The sequence below is a fragment of the Hemicordylus capensis genome, chromosome 4 (assembly GCF_027244095.1).
Source record: "Hemicordylus capensis ecotype Gifberg chromosome 4, rHemCap1.1.pri, whole genome shotgun sequence".
NCBI lineage: Eukaryota > Metazoa > Chordata > Lepidosauria > Squamata > Cordylidae > Hemicordylus > Hemicordylus capensis.
The window spans coordinates 317,940,953-317,957,655 of NC_069660.1; the positions used below are offsets into that span (position 1 = coordinate 317,940,953).

The 16,703-nt window shown below is 53.1% G+C and overlaps 1 protein-coding gene across 3 annotated transcripts in view; it reads right to left on the reverse strand.

Annotated features, from left to right (window-relative positions):
* Positions 1-16,703, reverse strand: part of ARHGAP39 (Rho GTPase activating protein 39) — a 224,025-nt gene that overhangs the window by 23,781 nt on the left and 183,541 nt on the right. The gene's annotated exons all lie outside the window — the stretch shown is intronic.

Sequence of the window (16,703 nt, forward strand, 5' to 3'; positions counted from 1 at the left end):
ACAACATTTCCCCCTTGGAATCTCGTTTCCTTGGGTACAGGGATTGTTTAAGTACTGTATCTACACGGAGATCTAGATCGATGCGGGAGCATTCCATCAAGTGAGCCCTTAACGCGTCCCAACTCTAGAACGGCTGCCCAAGGACTTGAGGATGGGGTGGCAGCTGGCGGAAACCAGAGGGCGTCTCTAGCAGTGGGGGCCACCCTGAACTGTCAATGAGTAGGTGGGGCTTCCCTCTCCTCCCACCACACTGAAAGCTGTGCAGAGCAGCAGTGGCCCGGCCCCCGGCACCCACTGCGGTGGCCGACGGGTTCCACTACTGACCTGGCCTCCGTGCACATGCGGGGAGGCCATTTAATGGCCACGCAAAGGGCCCCCGCCGGCTGAGTGGCAGAGCCGATCTTCCGCGGCTGCGGGTGCCGGGTGCCCTTTCCTTCTGGAAGATCAGAGGAGCCCCTCTGGGGGCATGGGCTACCCCAAGCCCCAGCCGCGGCCACAGCAGGCAGGAAGCTCCCCGGCGAGGTCCTCTGCCGGCACAGAAGGCAAACTCCTAGGCAAGAGGGGAAACCGTCCGCAGCGCAACCTTCAAGTCACCCTGGAGGGCTGCAGGCACGTGTCTGGCGCCCTGATCTTCCCGAGCGGCTATTAATAGGCCGGCCTGACAGTCCCCCTGGGCCCAGTAATCCCATTAAAGTCACAGCAAGGAGGCCTTGTTTGGAGATGAACGTCTTGGGCAGCGGAAATGCTGTGTGGGGTCCAGGCGTTCCCAGGAGGGGACTCTCTTGGCTGGGTCATTGTCAGCTGCCTCTCGCGGCCTGCCACCCGACCGGGAGGGAGGTACAGAGCCTGGGCTTCACCGAGTCCCAACCTGCGCTCTACTCAGACTGGCAGCACCTCCCTGAGCGCTCAGGGCGAGGCTCTTCCCCAGGCCTGCTGCCCCAAACCCTTCCGCTGGAGAAGCCAAAGGCCGAACATGGGGTCTTGTGGAATCGTGACATGGACCAGCTGCCTTTCTTCCAGGCGGGAACTCAAGACAGGAGGCCTCAGGTTCCCAGGCAAGGCAAGAGGCCTCCCATTCAGGCACTGGGCAGGCCCAACCTTGCTGACGCCTCACCTTTCAGGCCTGGCCATGGAGTCTTACAGAGGAAGCTGCCATATACTGAGTCAGACCCTTGGTCCCTCTAGCTCAGTATTGTCTTCACAGACTGGCAGCGGCTTCTCCAAGGTTGCAGGCAGGAATCTCTCTCAGCCCTCTCTTGGAGATGCTGCCAGGGAGGGAACTGGGAACCTTACACTCTTCCCAGAGTGGCCCCATCATCCCCTGAGGGGAATCTCTTGCATTGCTCACACTTCCAGTCTCCCATTCAAATGCAAACCAGGGCAGACCCTGCTTAGCAAAGGGGACAAGTCAGGCTGGCGACCACCAGACCAGCTCTCCTCTCCTTGCTTCTGGGCCTGACAAACGACCCCTGCAAAGGGATCCGAAGCGAGGACCCTCAAACCGGCACCCCCACCCCGGGAGGGGATCTTTCCCTAGCAGGCGTATTTGGGCCCTGCCCGCTGCATGCCAAGACTTCAGCGTTGCCAGAAGCAGAAGGGGAAGCTCCCAGCCCGCCTGCTGCCTGCCCAGAAGGGAGGCCCTTGAGGAGGAGGGCCCTCGTGGCAGCCTGCAATTAGAAGCGTAATCCGATTAAGAAGCAGACTCTCCAACTCCCTGGGGGAGCACACTGCAAACACTCCCCTGTGCCTCCAGTTAATGCCGAGACCAGAGCCAGGCTTTACACGAGAAATGGGGCCTCCTCATTTTGGTCCCCCCCACACAGTGAAACCTGTCCGTGCCGGAAGATTCAGGGCGGCTCTTCCTCCTGGCAGGCGCCCTCGGCTCAGCCTGCAGCTCAGGGGGAAGGTCTCCCCGGCAAGCAGGGGTCGGGAGGGGTCAGGTCCCCCAGCGCCATCTGTCTTGGCCAAGAGGCGTGTTGGTTCTGCCTGTCTTCCCCGGCTCTTCCCGGACGTGCAAGGCTGACACTGATGCGCCCGGCGGGGCTCTGGGACTGTCAGGCTCCAGGACGGAGACGGGGCTGCCGTCCCGGGTGTGCCCTGCAGTCAGAATCGACCACATTCCTCTGCAGCCTGCTTGCTGCCACTAGGTGAGGGGTCCTCCCAGCAGCTGGAGGGGATAGGGGCTCTTCAGTTCGTGCTGGCAGCATGTTTGATGCGGAGGGAGGAGAGCTGGTCTGGTGGCAGCGAGCATGACTTGTCCCCTTTGCTAAGCAGGGTCTGCCCTGGTTTGCATTTGAATGTGGGAGACTGCACATGAGCACGGTCAGATCTCCCCCTTGGGGGGGGTGGGGCTGCTCTGGGAAGAGCACCGGCCTGTTTGCATGCAGAAGGTTCCAAGTTCCTTCCCTGGCAACATCTCCGGAGAAGGCTAGGAGAGAGACTCCTGCCTGGAACCTTGAAGCTGCTGCCAGTCTGGGTAGACAATCCTGAGCTAGTTGGACCAAGGGCCTGACTCGTTAGAAGGCCGCTTCCTCTGTTCCTATATTTGTTCCTATGTGGCACAAAATGGGTAAGCTGGGCCCCAGTTGTTCAGGCTGGCTCTGGATGAATCTTGCAAAGGTGGCAGGCGTGCACCTGGCACAAGACCTCCTGGCCATGGCGTTTACCACCTGCAGAATGAGGAGCTTGCAAAGGGGAAGTGGAGGGAGGGAGGCTTGTGCTGCTGCTTATTGCGGGGGGGGGGAGGGTGAAAGAGCTGGAGGATCTGACCCATCACCTGATGCTGGTCCCCTTCCGCAGTCCATTCGCCTGCCCTGACCTGGAGGTTGGCACCTGTCTCCATATTTACTCAGCTAGAGGGAGAAGAGCCATGGGTTTGCACTGCGTCTGGAAGGCCCCTTACCGATCGGAGGGCTGGCAAAGAAGGGGCCGCTAGGGCACACTGGAGGAAGAGGACCGACATGGGAGGCGTCCACCCACACATGCATGAACACGCCCGGATCAAACTGACACCACATTCCGTAACACTAGATTTACTCTTGCTTTGCACATTTCGACATGATATGCAAGACATTTATTCAGGCTGAAAGTAGAGTCCTGCTGGGTCAGACCAAAAGCCTATCCAGTCCACTGTCCTCTTACCTACAGTGGCCAGCCAGAGGTCTCTGGGGACCCCACACTCCGGTTATGAAGGCCGGAGCCCTGCCTGGCTGCTACCTCCCCTAGCAGCCGGCGCCTTCTGAACGTGGAGGTGCCACACAGCTCTCCGGACTGTTGCCTTCTGCCCCGGCTGTTTGCCAATTCGGACATTGTTTCGAGAAGGGAGGGGACCTGCAGAGCTAAGGGCAAGAACCAAGGGATGGGGACCATGGAGGAGCCCCCCACCCCACTCCAAGCCCATTCAGACCCCTTTGGGGTGGACCAGTGGGCAGCGGCGGGCCCAGTCTCTCAGGAGCTCACATGGGTCCAGGTCTGGAGGGTTGCGAAGGCCACCCTGCGCCACCACGACCCCGCTCACCCCTTGGGACCAGGCACTCCTGTGCCATGTCCCTCTTCTCTCTGGGCGTGGTGGGTGAGTACCGAGGACGAGGCCCCCTCACTTGTGGTGTCCAGACTTCAAATCCCTCTCCCTTGGGAGGCCCTCCTAGCCCCGTTCCCATTCCATGGGCCACCGAAGATCCCCTTGTTCATTGTTCATGTGTCTCGACTCTGACACCCCTGAATGAGGGGCTGTTACGGACTACTGCTGAGAATGCTTTTGTTAAGAACATGGAGAAGAGCCCTGCTGGATCAGGCCCAAGGAAGCCTATCTAGTCCAGCATCCTGTTCCACACAGTGGCCCACCAGATACCCCTGGGGAGCCCACAGGCAAGAGCTGAGGGCATGGCCTCTCTCCTGCTGTTGCTCCCCTGCAACTGGTACTCAGAGGCATCCTGCCTCTGAATCTGGCCTACAGCCACCAGACTAGTAGCCATGGATAGACCTGTCATCCATGAATGTGTCTAAGCCCCTTTTAAAGCCATCCCAGCTGGTGCCTGCCCATCACCACATCGCCTGGCAAGGAATTCCACAGAGTAATTATGCGCTGTGTGAAAAAGTGCTTCCGCTTGTCAGTCCAAAATTCCCCAACCTTCATTTTCATGGGGTGACCCCTGGCTCTAGTGACCCTCCAGTGACTGTTGCTGGTGTCTATCTCATGTTTCTTTTTAGAGTGTGAGCCCTTTGTGGACAGGGAGCCACCTTATTTATTTATTTATTTATTTCTCTATGTAAACTGCCCTGAGCCATTTTTGGAAGGGCGGTACAGAAACCGAATAAACAAACAACAACAACAAAACAACAAAACAACAAATAATAATAATAATAATAATAATAATAATAATAATAATAATAATAATAAATAGTGTTGTGAGAGAAAGAGAAGAATTTCTCGCTGTCCTCTTTCACCCTCTCTACTCCATGCATCATTTTATAACCCCTCCGTCATGCCTGCCCCCGTAGTCGCCTCTTTGCCAAAGTCAAGAGCCCAAAATGCTGCCGCCTTGCCTCATAAGGAAGGTGCTCCAGGCCCCTGATCACCTTCCCCTTAGAGGATGGGCTGCAGCAGATGAGCACCTGCGCACTTCCCTGCAGAAGGTCCCAGGCTCAATCCCTGGCGGCATCTCCAGGGACTTTTACCCACGCAGGCTTTACTGTGAGTTTACTGGGAGGCTTTACTGCAGACTCAAAGTTGTCCAAAAAAACTGGTGCAGATAGTAGATTTTTTTGCCCCGGAAATAAATCGGGCTGCACTCTTAATGCGCGGTGAAAAACCCAAATGGTGTGTGAACCGCTCCCCGACAACCCGCAGGGTCTTGGGGTTACATCTGGCCGAGATGTGAACGCACCCCTATTCCAGAGGAGATGCCAGTTCAAGGGCTTTTCCCGTGTGAAAAACCTCCAGGTAGGGCTGGGAGAGACTCCGGCCTGAGACCTTGGAGAGCTGCTGCCAGCCACATTCATTTCAAAAGTGGACCTGGATCCAGGCCCTTCCGATGCATGGTAGAGATCGGGAGTGAAGAGCTGCACCTGCATTCAACAGAGCACGTGAGTGGCTGTGCCGGTGCGGCCTGGAGATTGGCTGTACAGTCTTGAACGGGGCTTCAGATTCCGCTGAATTCGGGACTGGCAACCTGGGAGCAGGCCCCAGGGCCTCCCGCCACGGCACCCACTTTAAGCCCTGGGCCAACTGGCCAGAATCCCACAAGATCACAGAGCCAGCCTCGCCGGGCCCCCTGGCCCCCTCCCACCCGTTTTTGTGTCAGGGGGAAGGGACATCTCATCACTTCCGACCACATGCCTGGCTAGCTGGGTTGTAGTCTTGATGTTGCGTCAATTCCCAGATGCCCAGGGGCCTTGAAACCTCTTTCTCAGATCCCACTCCTCTCCTGAACACCACTGGCTGTTTCTGGGAGCATGGGGGGGCGGGTGGTTGGCTCTAAGAAAATAGGCTCCTCTAGCGCACTGGAGGCCAACTCAAGACTCTCCAGCCATTGATGGACCACAACACCCATCATCCCCGGCTGCAATTTATTGCAGCCGGGAAAGATGGGAGCTGCAATCCAACAACAGTGAGGAGAGCTGGTCTGGTGGTAGCAGGCATGACTTGTCCCCTTAGCTAAGCAGGGTCTGCCTTGGTTGCATATGAATGGGGGACTAGAAGTGTGAGCAGAACTGGAAGAGATTCCCCTCAGGGGTTGGAGCCGCTCTGGGAAGAGCAGAAGGTTCCCAGTTCCTTCCCTGGCAGCATCTCCAAGATAGGGCTGAGAGAGATTCCTTCCTGCACCCTTAGAGAAGCTGCTGCCAGTCTGTGTAGACAATACTGAGCTAGATGGACCAAGGGTCTGACTCAGTATATGGCAGCTTCCTATCTTCCTAATTCATGCTTGCGACGCAGTGGGGAAATGACTTGATTAGCAAGCCAGAGGTTGCCGATGAAATGCTTCTAGGAAGCTCGCTATAGGTCAGGGTTTCCCAAATGTGGGTCCCCAGTTGTTGTTGGAGGACTACAACTTGGTCTTCAGCTATTGTGGCTGTGGAGGATGGGCGCTGTAGTCCAACAGCAGCTGGAAACCCAAGGTTGGGAACCTTTGCAAGAGCAGATGGCAATTTCGTGTTCTTTATTCCTAGCATCTGACACCCTGGTATACTGCCTCTAAACATGGAGGTTACATTTTGATATCATGGCTCATAAATAACTGTTGACAGCTGAACTATACCCACTTCCGGTTCCACGCTCAAAACCGTCAACGTATCAGAATCCCTTTGTTTCACCTGCATGCCTTCCAGATTAAACCCTACAGTAGTGTCACTACGGATCTGCTAAGTGTGCTTCCATACTTCCTGTGCTGTGACACTGCGGTCCCTGCACTGACAGCCAGGGGCCCTTCCCATTTCTGGTGCCTTATTTTAGATTTTAGATTTAAGTTTAAGTTAAAAGCGGATGCATTTTCCCATTGTAGGAATTTGAGATTCTGGGGATCATTTTCAATACGATTCTGCCAAGCCAAAGCATTTTACCCCTGTGGTAGCATGTAATTTGGGAGCACCCTGTATGCATTCACTGCCAAGTGGGTTTTTTTTGCAGGGGGGATTCCTTGTTTTGAAGCATCCTGACTCTGGTGAAAGGGTGTTAAGGGCTACTTAATCTGCAGGGGTGGTTCCTGATCACGTGCCCTACCTAACACACTCCCGTGCCTGATCCGATCTCATCACCTCGTGGAGCAGTTACGAGAGGGAGGGAGGGAGGGGTGGCCTTTGACTGCCTGGCCCTTCAGAGCCAGACTCTTTTAACTGAACAGACTTTGCACTGCAGCAGATTGCAGAGGGGAGCATCAGGATTAAGCCCTGCTCAATGGAAGGCACAGAAGTCTGGCTCTTTGTTGACTAGTTTCCCTCCACTTTGGAACGGCACATTGTTGCACTGTAGCCACAGCCTCCCTCTTTGAGCCGCTCCACGTTTTCTTTTGGGAAAGGGCGTCACGCCCGGCATCACATGGGAGCCCACAGTTTGGGGCGGACGAGGAGGCAGCTGGCAGAGGTCTTTTGCATGCATGCGGGGGCTGGGGCTGCAGGCCACTTTGTCAGCGTGTGAGAGGATGGTGCTTAAGGGGCACTGGAGGCGGCGGCACTGGGGAAGGGTCTGCTGGTCAGATCAGGAGACGCGCCATCTCCCTTCAGCACAACTGATGCTTTGCCCAGATTGCCCAGGCTTCTCCAATAGGAGGCCATGAAGATCTCCTGCATTGCATCTCCTCTGCACCCCAAGTTGCGCTTGGTGGGGACAGAGACGGAGAAGGGCCTCTTCTGTGGCCGCACCTAGCCAGTGGGGAAGAGGACACTGCGTGGCCACAATCGGAAGCCCCTTTTTGGTCTGTCATCTCTTCTCTCTTTTTATATTGTTATTGCCACGTGTTTTGACTCCTTGGGCATTTCAAATGGTGGGCCACAAATATTTCTAATAAAGGAAACAACATAATAACATGGGTTTTCCTATGTGGGACGTTTATGTCTCCTGGACAGCCCCTGTTGCCCGAAACACCCTTTTAACAGGTGATGCTGAGGATTAAACCTGTGCTCTGCCCTACAGCGTCCCTCCCTCCCTGCCCACCTGAGAATCAGGAGTAAAGTTACCAAACTCCAACAGACGGGCCTTTTTAAGAGTGGGAAAGTCTCTTTTTCCACCACCCCAGTCCTCAGGTAAAGCCAGATCTAGACGCCCAGACAAAAACTCCTTTCAATCCTCTTTTATCAAGCGGTGGGGGGGGGAGAGTTTCTCCTTTCACACGGAGGGGATTCTGTTCCTGTGGGTTGTGTAACCCAATACCTGAGAGCTGGGCACCTGCAATCCGAACAAGCGGGCTCCGGTTCTCCTGCTCCACGCTGCCCGAGCTTCTAATATAACCCCCACCCCGAGCACCCGATGGCTTAACTTTTGATCAGCGAAGCTGGAAGTCAGGTAATGACCCCCCACCCCCTGGGACAATGTGGTCAGCGCTTTTCCCGTGGATTCTATTTAGAAGTCTAAAAATAGCAAGGAAGAACAGGTCGTATTTCTGCTAACAGTTATGACACCCGAGCGGAGGAGAGAAAGTGGGGAGCTGAGAAGCCCACCGTCAGCACTGGGCTGGCATGCTCCCAGCAAACTCCTCCCCCTGCTAGCTGGTCCTCAAAAAGGGCACCTTTTCAAGGGGGGTCTCTTGCATTTAGCAGGGGGAGAGCAACTGTCCTTATTAAGCCCAACATAGGGGCTGCCCAGCAGCTGCTGAAGGTGTCTTCTTTGTGGTTCTTTCTTTCTTCTTTTTAAGGTCGTGTGAGTCCTTTTGGGACAGGGCGCTATTATCATCATCATCATCATCGTCAACTTTATCTGGTCTCTGACCAACAAAACAAAATACTTAACAGCATAGCACAATACAGCCATAAATTTGGGCTTGGTAACCTTATGTCTTAACCACAGCAGATACCATCATCTGTCTAATCTATATATGCATAAATATGCTTTTAAAAAAACAACTAAAGACCTTTTTATTTGTTTAGGCTTTTACCCCTTAGGGGCTGCTGGGACTCTCAGCTTTCCTGCTTCTGTTTATCTTTATTATTATTATTATTATTGTTGTTGTTGTTGTTGTTGTTGTTGTTGTTGTTGTTTAGCTGATTTTAAGTTTTTGAATGTGATTTTTATGGAGTTCTACTGAATTTTAACTTTTATACATCATCTTGGAGTGTCATATGAAAGGTGGTATAAAGATTGAACAAATACATAAATAATTCTATTGGCTACCACAAAGAACTTTGTCACACAACAGGGAGATTCTCATGATCAACAAAAATCGGGCTAGCAGAGGCTAGCCCGATTTTTGGTGACCGTAAGAACCACCGGGCTCGCTGCCAGTAACCCGCTCGAGAACCCCTGCTAAAAAGCAGGTTTGCGGAGTGAGCGCTCCAGCAAACCTGCTTTTTAGGATCGTGAGTAGCTGTGGCACACCTTCACGCCGCGCCTACTCATGAGTAGACCCCCGGCCGGGAGGCAAAAAGCCGCCTTCCGGCTCAGGGGTCTCCCCAGTACGCCCTGTGCACTTGCGCAGGTCATACTGGGGCTTGCGGGGGCCACGCGGCCCCCGCTCCCCCCACCCCCCGCCGGCTCCGTCACGGAGCCAGCCATCGTGTGGGCAGCCGATCCGGCCACCCAGGGCTCCCTGCCTGCTCCCTGCCCCAAACCAGGTCTCACTGATCGTGAGACCCGGTCCAACATGTAACATCAGAAACCAGGTCTGAGAGTAACGAATACAGAAACCATCTGAATGGCCTCGAAAGTTACATAAATGTGGAGCCATAAGTGAAGTTTGAAAATCATTATAAAATTTACAATATAATTCTAGAACACGAGAGATTGACTCCACCATTCCATCACCATATGGGCATAAACGCGCTGTGGAAGCAGCCTTTTTAAACCTACCCTCCAAAACTGCAGACAGAAACACATTAAAGCATGTCACTGAAAACATTCTTCTATATTGGGGAATGGTAAGCAAACTAAGCTATCTTGCAGGTGTTGCATTAGGCAAATAATGCTCATAAATAACTTTATTAGAGACACAGCTTAGCTCATCTTGCTGTGCAATAACCCAAATCCTCTGCTTGAGGGCTAGTTTGGCCCGATCTTAACCCCCCTCAAGTATTAATTTGGGAGAAAATCCATATCAATATAATTTCCTTTCAATTTGAGATCTCCAGCTAGACAGGAAACCATCTGCTAAAACCAAGGGGATCAGGGAACTTGTTTCTCATACTTATTACTACATAAACCGCTAAGAACTTTTTCTTGAAAAGCAGTACTGTGCATAACTATTTTTCATGACAGTCAACAACAATACCAACATGCATCAAGAGCAGGAGTCATGTGAACCATCCAGGATTCAGTCCTGGGTAACCTTTGGAACACAACTCCCATCAGTCTCAGTCCTTGGCCACTGTAGCAGGGGAAGATGGGAGTTGTAGTCCGAAACAACAAGCTACCCAAGACTGCCAGGATTAGAAGCTGCTCCAGCTATTCAGGCTTTGCATCTATTTTTTCAGTGCTCCCTTGTTATCCAGGTTTTTCTCCTCTTGCTTTGTGCCTTTTGCTTTTGTCTGCAGAAATGGAAAATAGCAACCTCCCAAGTACTGTGAAACACCTTGAAATCTCACCAGCTCTCTTAGAATGGACCTGGGTGTTTTGATCACAGGCGGGGCTGCCACAGAAAACAGCAGCCTCGAGTCCAGTGCATTCCCTCCTTAACATGCAGTGGGCCTTCCTGGTGTCTCAATGTCATCACTGCTGCCTGCCACGGACAGAGAAATACACACCTGGGTTTTCTGGTCAGTGGACCGAATAAAGATGATTGATTGATACACACCTGGGTGATGGCAGGGCATGAAGACCGCCATTTCAACTAGTCAGAAGCAACGGCATGGCGCTTTGGAACAAGAAAAATGCTTGACACTTGCCTGCGTTGTCTGTTTTGAATCTCGCCACCGCCATGAACTCAACTGGTGGTCTTAGGCAACTTCTCTGTCACCACCTCAGTCCCTCATCTGCAATATTTGTTTATTCCATTAATAGACCGCCACCCACGCCTAGTGACGATTCACACTATGAGGATGATGATACTAGCAGGATCACGTTTGGAAGGGAACAAAGCATTTGAACACCCTGAAACAGGGGGAGGCCACCGTGGCTCTCCGGCTGTGGTTGAACTACAACTCCCATCATCCCTAGCCACAATTTATTGTGGCTAGTGAACAAGAATAAAGAGTGCCTTTATCCCCAATAGCTGGGGATGATGGGAGTTGTAGTTCAACAACAGCCCAAGAGCCAAGGTGGTCTCCCTCTGCTCTAGAACCTGGGTTCTCGAATGAGTGTCCCCAGATGTTGCTGGACTACAACTCCCATCACCCCCAGCCACAGTGACCAAAGGCACTGCTTGTTCACTAGCCCAGCCATGAGACACCACCACGTTTGCTCCCTGGGGGCGGAAGTGTCCGTAATGCCCCTCCTGGAATTGCTTCCAGAGCGGCAAGTGTGTGTTTAAATGGCTTCCTCCACCCCCCTTGGAGAGCGCCGTCTGTCTTCCCTCTCAGTTTCGCTGGGCCTTGAGGAGGGGCAAAGGCAACACAGGGAGGCCAGCTTCGGCAGCTCCGGTTTTCTAGCCTTCCCACGCAGAACCTTTTCTTGCACGGACGCCTTCCCATGGGGAAATGTCATCGGCAGCGACTGCCCCATGCAGATCAAAGCATCCAGTTCCGCCCCCACTGCTCTCTAGGCTGTGCCTGAACTGGCAGGAAAGGAGCCAGATTCTGGAATGAGCTTCGACTCTGCATCCCAGCCCTCTAAAGCTTCCTGGGGGAGAAATACTGAACTCTGGCTCTTCATCAACCATCACTTCTGCTCCGTTTTATAAAAAGGGAAAGGCCTGTCACCTCAAGAAGTTCCATGCTGTTCCAGAGGGCATTTCTCCTTCACTGTGAATGCAAGAGGCATATAGAGAATTCTGCATAATACGAGATGAGAGGCAAAGTCTGAGGGCGAGAGGCCACCTCCAGCCTCGGAGGCAAGATGCCTCCAAATACCAGTTGCAGGGGAGCAACAGCAGGAGAGAGAGAGGACATGCGTATACCTCTTGCCAGTGGGCTCCCCAGAGGCATCTGGTGGGCCACTGCGTGAAACAGGGTGCTGGACTAGATGGGCCTTCTTGGGCCTGATCCAGCAGGGCTCTTCTTATGTTTGCGTGCGCACACACCCACACACACACACCCACCTATAAATACTTGCTCCAAGGAACATCAAACTAAAACCTTGCTTTTGAGGGAGTCTTTGTTCTGTCTCTGCCCCTCCATTCAGGATCAAACTGCACACTAAAAGGCAGTCTCCACATGCCCACAAACCGGGTAGGACAAGCAATCTAGGTAAGAAGAAGGGGAAGGGATCATGTGGGAGGCGAGCACAGGCTCTGACGGCGTCATTCTACCCAGCACGTTCATCAAGCCAATTACCAGCGCCCGCCTTTCACATGATCACATCTCCCTCCTCCTACCTAGCTTGCAGCTCACACAAAATCAAAAAACAGGAGTGCACACCATTCCCAATGCTGGGTAGGCCGCTTGTCCTGCATGGTCATGTGGACTGCCTTTTTGTAAAGCACCTGGCTATGTGCCACAATAGAACATCATCCTAAATTATTTTTTTAAAGGTTTTGTCAATTGTGGGCGATGCAAGTCATTTCATGGTACTAGAGAAAGACATGCTGTTCTGGTAGCTCCAGGTCTTAACACTCACATCAGTTTCGGAGGATGAATACAACTGAAGGAAGCCCGGGAGGGTGCGTGGCTGGGGGAGTCAGTCATGTGACTTGCCTCTGGGGGGGTCCCCAAGGCAGTGGGCCCCCAGACAACTGTCTCCCCTTGCTCTATTATAGTTACGCCCCTGCCACAGGGCACAGAGGTGGATCAGAGCTGTGGTGAAGGCAAAGGATAAAACCTGGCAATCCAGCACACACCCTCCCTCCCCCAACATGTGGCTCGGGGGTGGGGGCACAGGGATGCAATTGCCTAGATAGTTGTGCCTAGAGAGACAGTGGGTGGGGATTAGCTGCAGGTGAGTCACACAGCTGGTGGGAGGGCTACATTCTTGAGGAGGCTCAGTTGGGAAGCAGCTCTTGAGAAGACAAGGCTCAGACCAGGGGAGCTTTGCTACCTGGAGCTTTGTGAACAGGAGTTTGCTAACAGGTATCATAGGAGTTTGGCATGCAGGGAAGCATGTGGGGAAGTGCTCAAGTGGTCTCCCTTTATCACAAAGGAGATACCCAACACAGTAGAAGGTGAGTGCTACCCCACTTTTGTAATTTTCTTGGAAGGCAGTGCTTAAAACCTTTAATTAGCTGGCAACTGCAGCTAGGACATAGTTTTCAAGTAAACAAGCTCTATATATTCTAAATAGCCAATAAAACCAGTTATGATGGTAGAATGCCAGCAGGGGAGGGGGTGCTTCCCAGTGTATTGCATGGAGTGTTGCATGTATGATTACCTCTTGAGGGGCAGAAGTCATGGGTGTGTGCTCAGTGCAAAGAGCTCCTGGCCCCTCAGGGAACACGTGCGGCCACATTTGGAGTACTGCGTACAGTTCTGGTCACTGTATCTTAAGGAGGAAATGGAAAAGGAGCAGAAAATGGCAACCAAGATGATCAGGGACCTGGAGCACCTTACTTGTGAGGCAAGGCTATACAGCATCTGGGGCTTTTTAGTTTCGAAAAGAGGCGACTATGGGGAGACATGAAAGAGGTGTATAAAAGTATGCATGGAGTAGAGCATATTGATTGAGAGAAAAAATTATCCCTCTCTCACAACACTAGAACCATGGGCCATCCTATGAAACTGAAGGTTGGGAAATTAGGACTAACAAAAGGAAGTACTTTTTCACACAGGGCATAGTTTATCTATGGAATTCTCTGCCATGGGATGTGGTGATGGCCACTAGCTTGGATGGCTTTAAAAGGGGCTTAGACAAATTCATGGAGGGCAGGTCTATCCATGGCTACTAGTCGGAGGGCTGTGGGCCACCTCCAGCCTCAGAGGCACAATGCCTCTAAATACCAGTTCCAGAGACGGCCTGTCCTCAGCTCTTGCTTGTGGGCTTTTCAGAGGCACTGAAGTGGTGGGCCACTGGTGAAACAGGATGCTGGACGGACAGGCCTTGGGCAGGGCTGTTCTTATGTTCTTATGCCAAGTTCTTGCTTTACATACCATGTAGATCCACTTGCAGACCACAGACAGTTTTAAAACACACACACACACACACACGCACTCAGATCTAAATTAGGCTAGGCACACCTGCAAGAAACTTCCAGGCAGCCGTGTTAACCAGCTCCAGTTAATTACAGCACCATCTCCTTCTGCTAATGCATGTCTTTAAATAAATCAAGAAGCCTTGTTCAAACAGGTGCAAAGGCACTGCAGAACTGGAAGGGGCAAGGATTAGGGGAGAGAGCACACTGCTGCAATCAGCTACCGAGGGCAGGCGTTCTCAGGCTGGGATCCCCAGCTGTTGTTGGGACTACCACGCTCATCATCCCCACAAGGGCTATTGTGGCTGGGGATGATGGGTGTTGTAGTCCAACAACAGCTGAGGACCCTGGCTTGAGAACCCTTGCCCTATGGCTCTCTGAAGGTTCCCGTCCTAGCATAAGGACTCCACAAGGGGGGTCCCCTTTGGATACGGGCTTTTCAGATGCAGGCTCTTTGCTTGGCAGGTGGCAGTTCTGCAAAGTTGGGGAGCAACCTACTCACCCAGCCCTGCCCTCAGTTCCACACGATCTATCTGCAGAACATACCTACACGGGATTTGGGAATGGAGAGCATAAAACTTTCCAGGGATAGAGAAGACAGATGGATTGCAGGGTCCTAAACATGACAGCCAGACCCCCTAGATTCCACGTTCATCAGCACTAGAGTTTAGACCAGGGGTCCCCAACCTGCGGCCCTCCCGGTGTTGCTGAACTACAACTCCCATCATCCCCAGGTACAATTCATCATTGTGGCTGGACGTTTTGCGAATGGTAGTTCAGCAACCTCTGGAGGAACCCTTGTTGGGAAGCCCCTGGCTTGGACAAACACGTGCTGGAGGTCCACAGGGGAACTGATTCTGAGAGCGCCAAAGTATGGATCCTTGTGAGCTTCCCTGGGCCACTGCCTGGACCTCAGACTTGATTCGACTTTTGCCTTGAGCTGGCAGGACAAGTCACATTTTGCACAGGAACCACTGAGGCTTTGCGGGTGTCCCTGATCAGCAGACTCAGCAGCATCCCTCACTGAGCATGCACTAATGTCCCTACCTCTGGACGGATGTCAGAGAAGACACTGCAAAGCTGCTGCTAGAAACCAGAGCAGGAGGAAACCTCCGTCCAAGCAGACCTGCTGGCAAAGGAGGCAGACTCCAACCCCCTGTAGCAGGTGGGGGCTGGAGCCTTCTTGGCAAGGCATCTCCTCCTCACCCAAGCAAGAACCCTCTGGCCAAAGCAGGCTCAAAGGCACTCTTACCCCTGGACCTCTGGGGCGAAGTCCAGGGCCTCCACAGCCCCTGGGAGCCCCCCAATCTTTTTTAGTCTTTCCTGAGTGATGTGGTCGCCTGGCTGAGCATGAAGGTGCTTAATTTGGAGCGGGGTGGTGGTGGCTCCAGAGGCCTTTAGGTCCGGGCTCCAAAATTACCTAGGTGCACCTCTGAGCAGGCTACTTAGGAACAGAGCAACATAGGGAGCTGCCTTATACCCAGACAGACCCTTGGTCCCATCTATCTTAGAATTATCTACAATGACTGGCAGCAGATCACCAAGGCTTCAGGCAAGAGTCTCTCCCAACCCTACCTGGAGATGCTGCCAGGGATTGAACCTGGGACCTTCTGCATGCCAAGCAAGTGCTCTCCCACTGAGCTGTGGCCTTAACCTCTAAGAGGAACGTCTGACAGTGCTCATGTGGTCGCCCATCCAAATGCAAACCAAGGCAGATCCTGCTTAGCACAGGGGACCACTCATGGTTGCTGCCGCAAGATCAGCTCCCCTCCCCAGATAAAACAAATAATTCCTCTGCTACATTCTGCACAAGTGGCCAGCAGACAGAAACAGACCACCGCCATGGGGGGAAACCCAGGACAAGGAGGGAGAGTTTGCTCCTGCTTCTCCCAGAAAGAAACACAGCCTTTTACTCCCAACCCTGGGGTGCCTGCCTGGCCCGGCCCAGGTCTCTTAGGAAAGAGACACCACTTCCGGGCCCGGCTGACTCTAGCCTAATTCAGGGCCCGAGGACAGGGTGGGTTTCGGTGAGGACCCTGCGGCAGCTTCAAGTCCTTGCTCCACCACGAAGCTCACTCTCAGTCAAGTGACTGTCTCAGTGGCTCTTCCATACAAAGCAGAACCACCATTTTCTGGCAGATCACATAGGAAGCTGCCTTTTACAGAGTCAGGACCCCAGGAGGCTCCACAGGGTCTATTCGGACTGGAAGCAGTGCTCCGAGGCCGCAGGCAGAGTGTCTTTCCATACCTGAGATCTTTTTAAGAAGGGTGGAGGCAAAATCCTGCCCTCCACTTGCCAGTGGTGAGATTTCGCAATGGAATGGGGCTCTTGCTGGTGGCACACCTCCAGGATGGGAGGGGTGCCATCCTTGCCAAAGAACCAGGAGCAAAATAGGGCTCCCGCCTCCCCCGCCCGCCCACCTGCTTTGCAGAGCCTCCTAACCTTCAAGCCAAAGATTCTCAAGAAATAACTTTTACTTTTACTTGGAGGTGCTGAGCAGTGTTCCCTCCAAGGCGTGCGCCTGTGTGCATGCTCACAAGTTTTTGGATGTCCGCTCAGTTAATTTTAGGTCCCGCTCAGGTTGAATCAGGAAGGTCTCACTCTGAATGCACATGGTGCGCACACACTACCTTGATACTGCCGCCCAGAACAAAACCCATTCCGCACAGAGATGAAAAAAGTTAGGGAGAACACTGCTGCCGAGGATTGAACCTGGGACCTTTGGCCTGCAAAGCAGCTGCCCCACCACTGCGCAGTCAGGCAGGGAGCTCCCAGTTCAAATCCCACCTCCACCCGGCTCTCCCTAGGCAGCTTCAGGCCACCGATTCTCTCTCAGTCCTTGT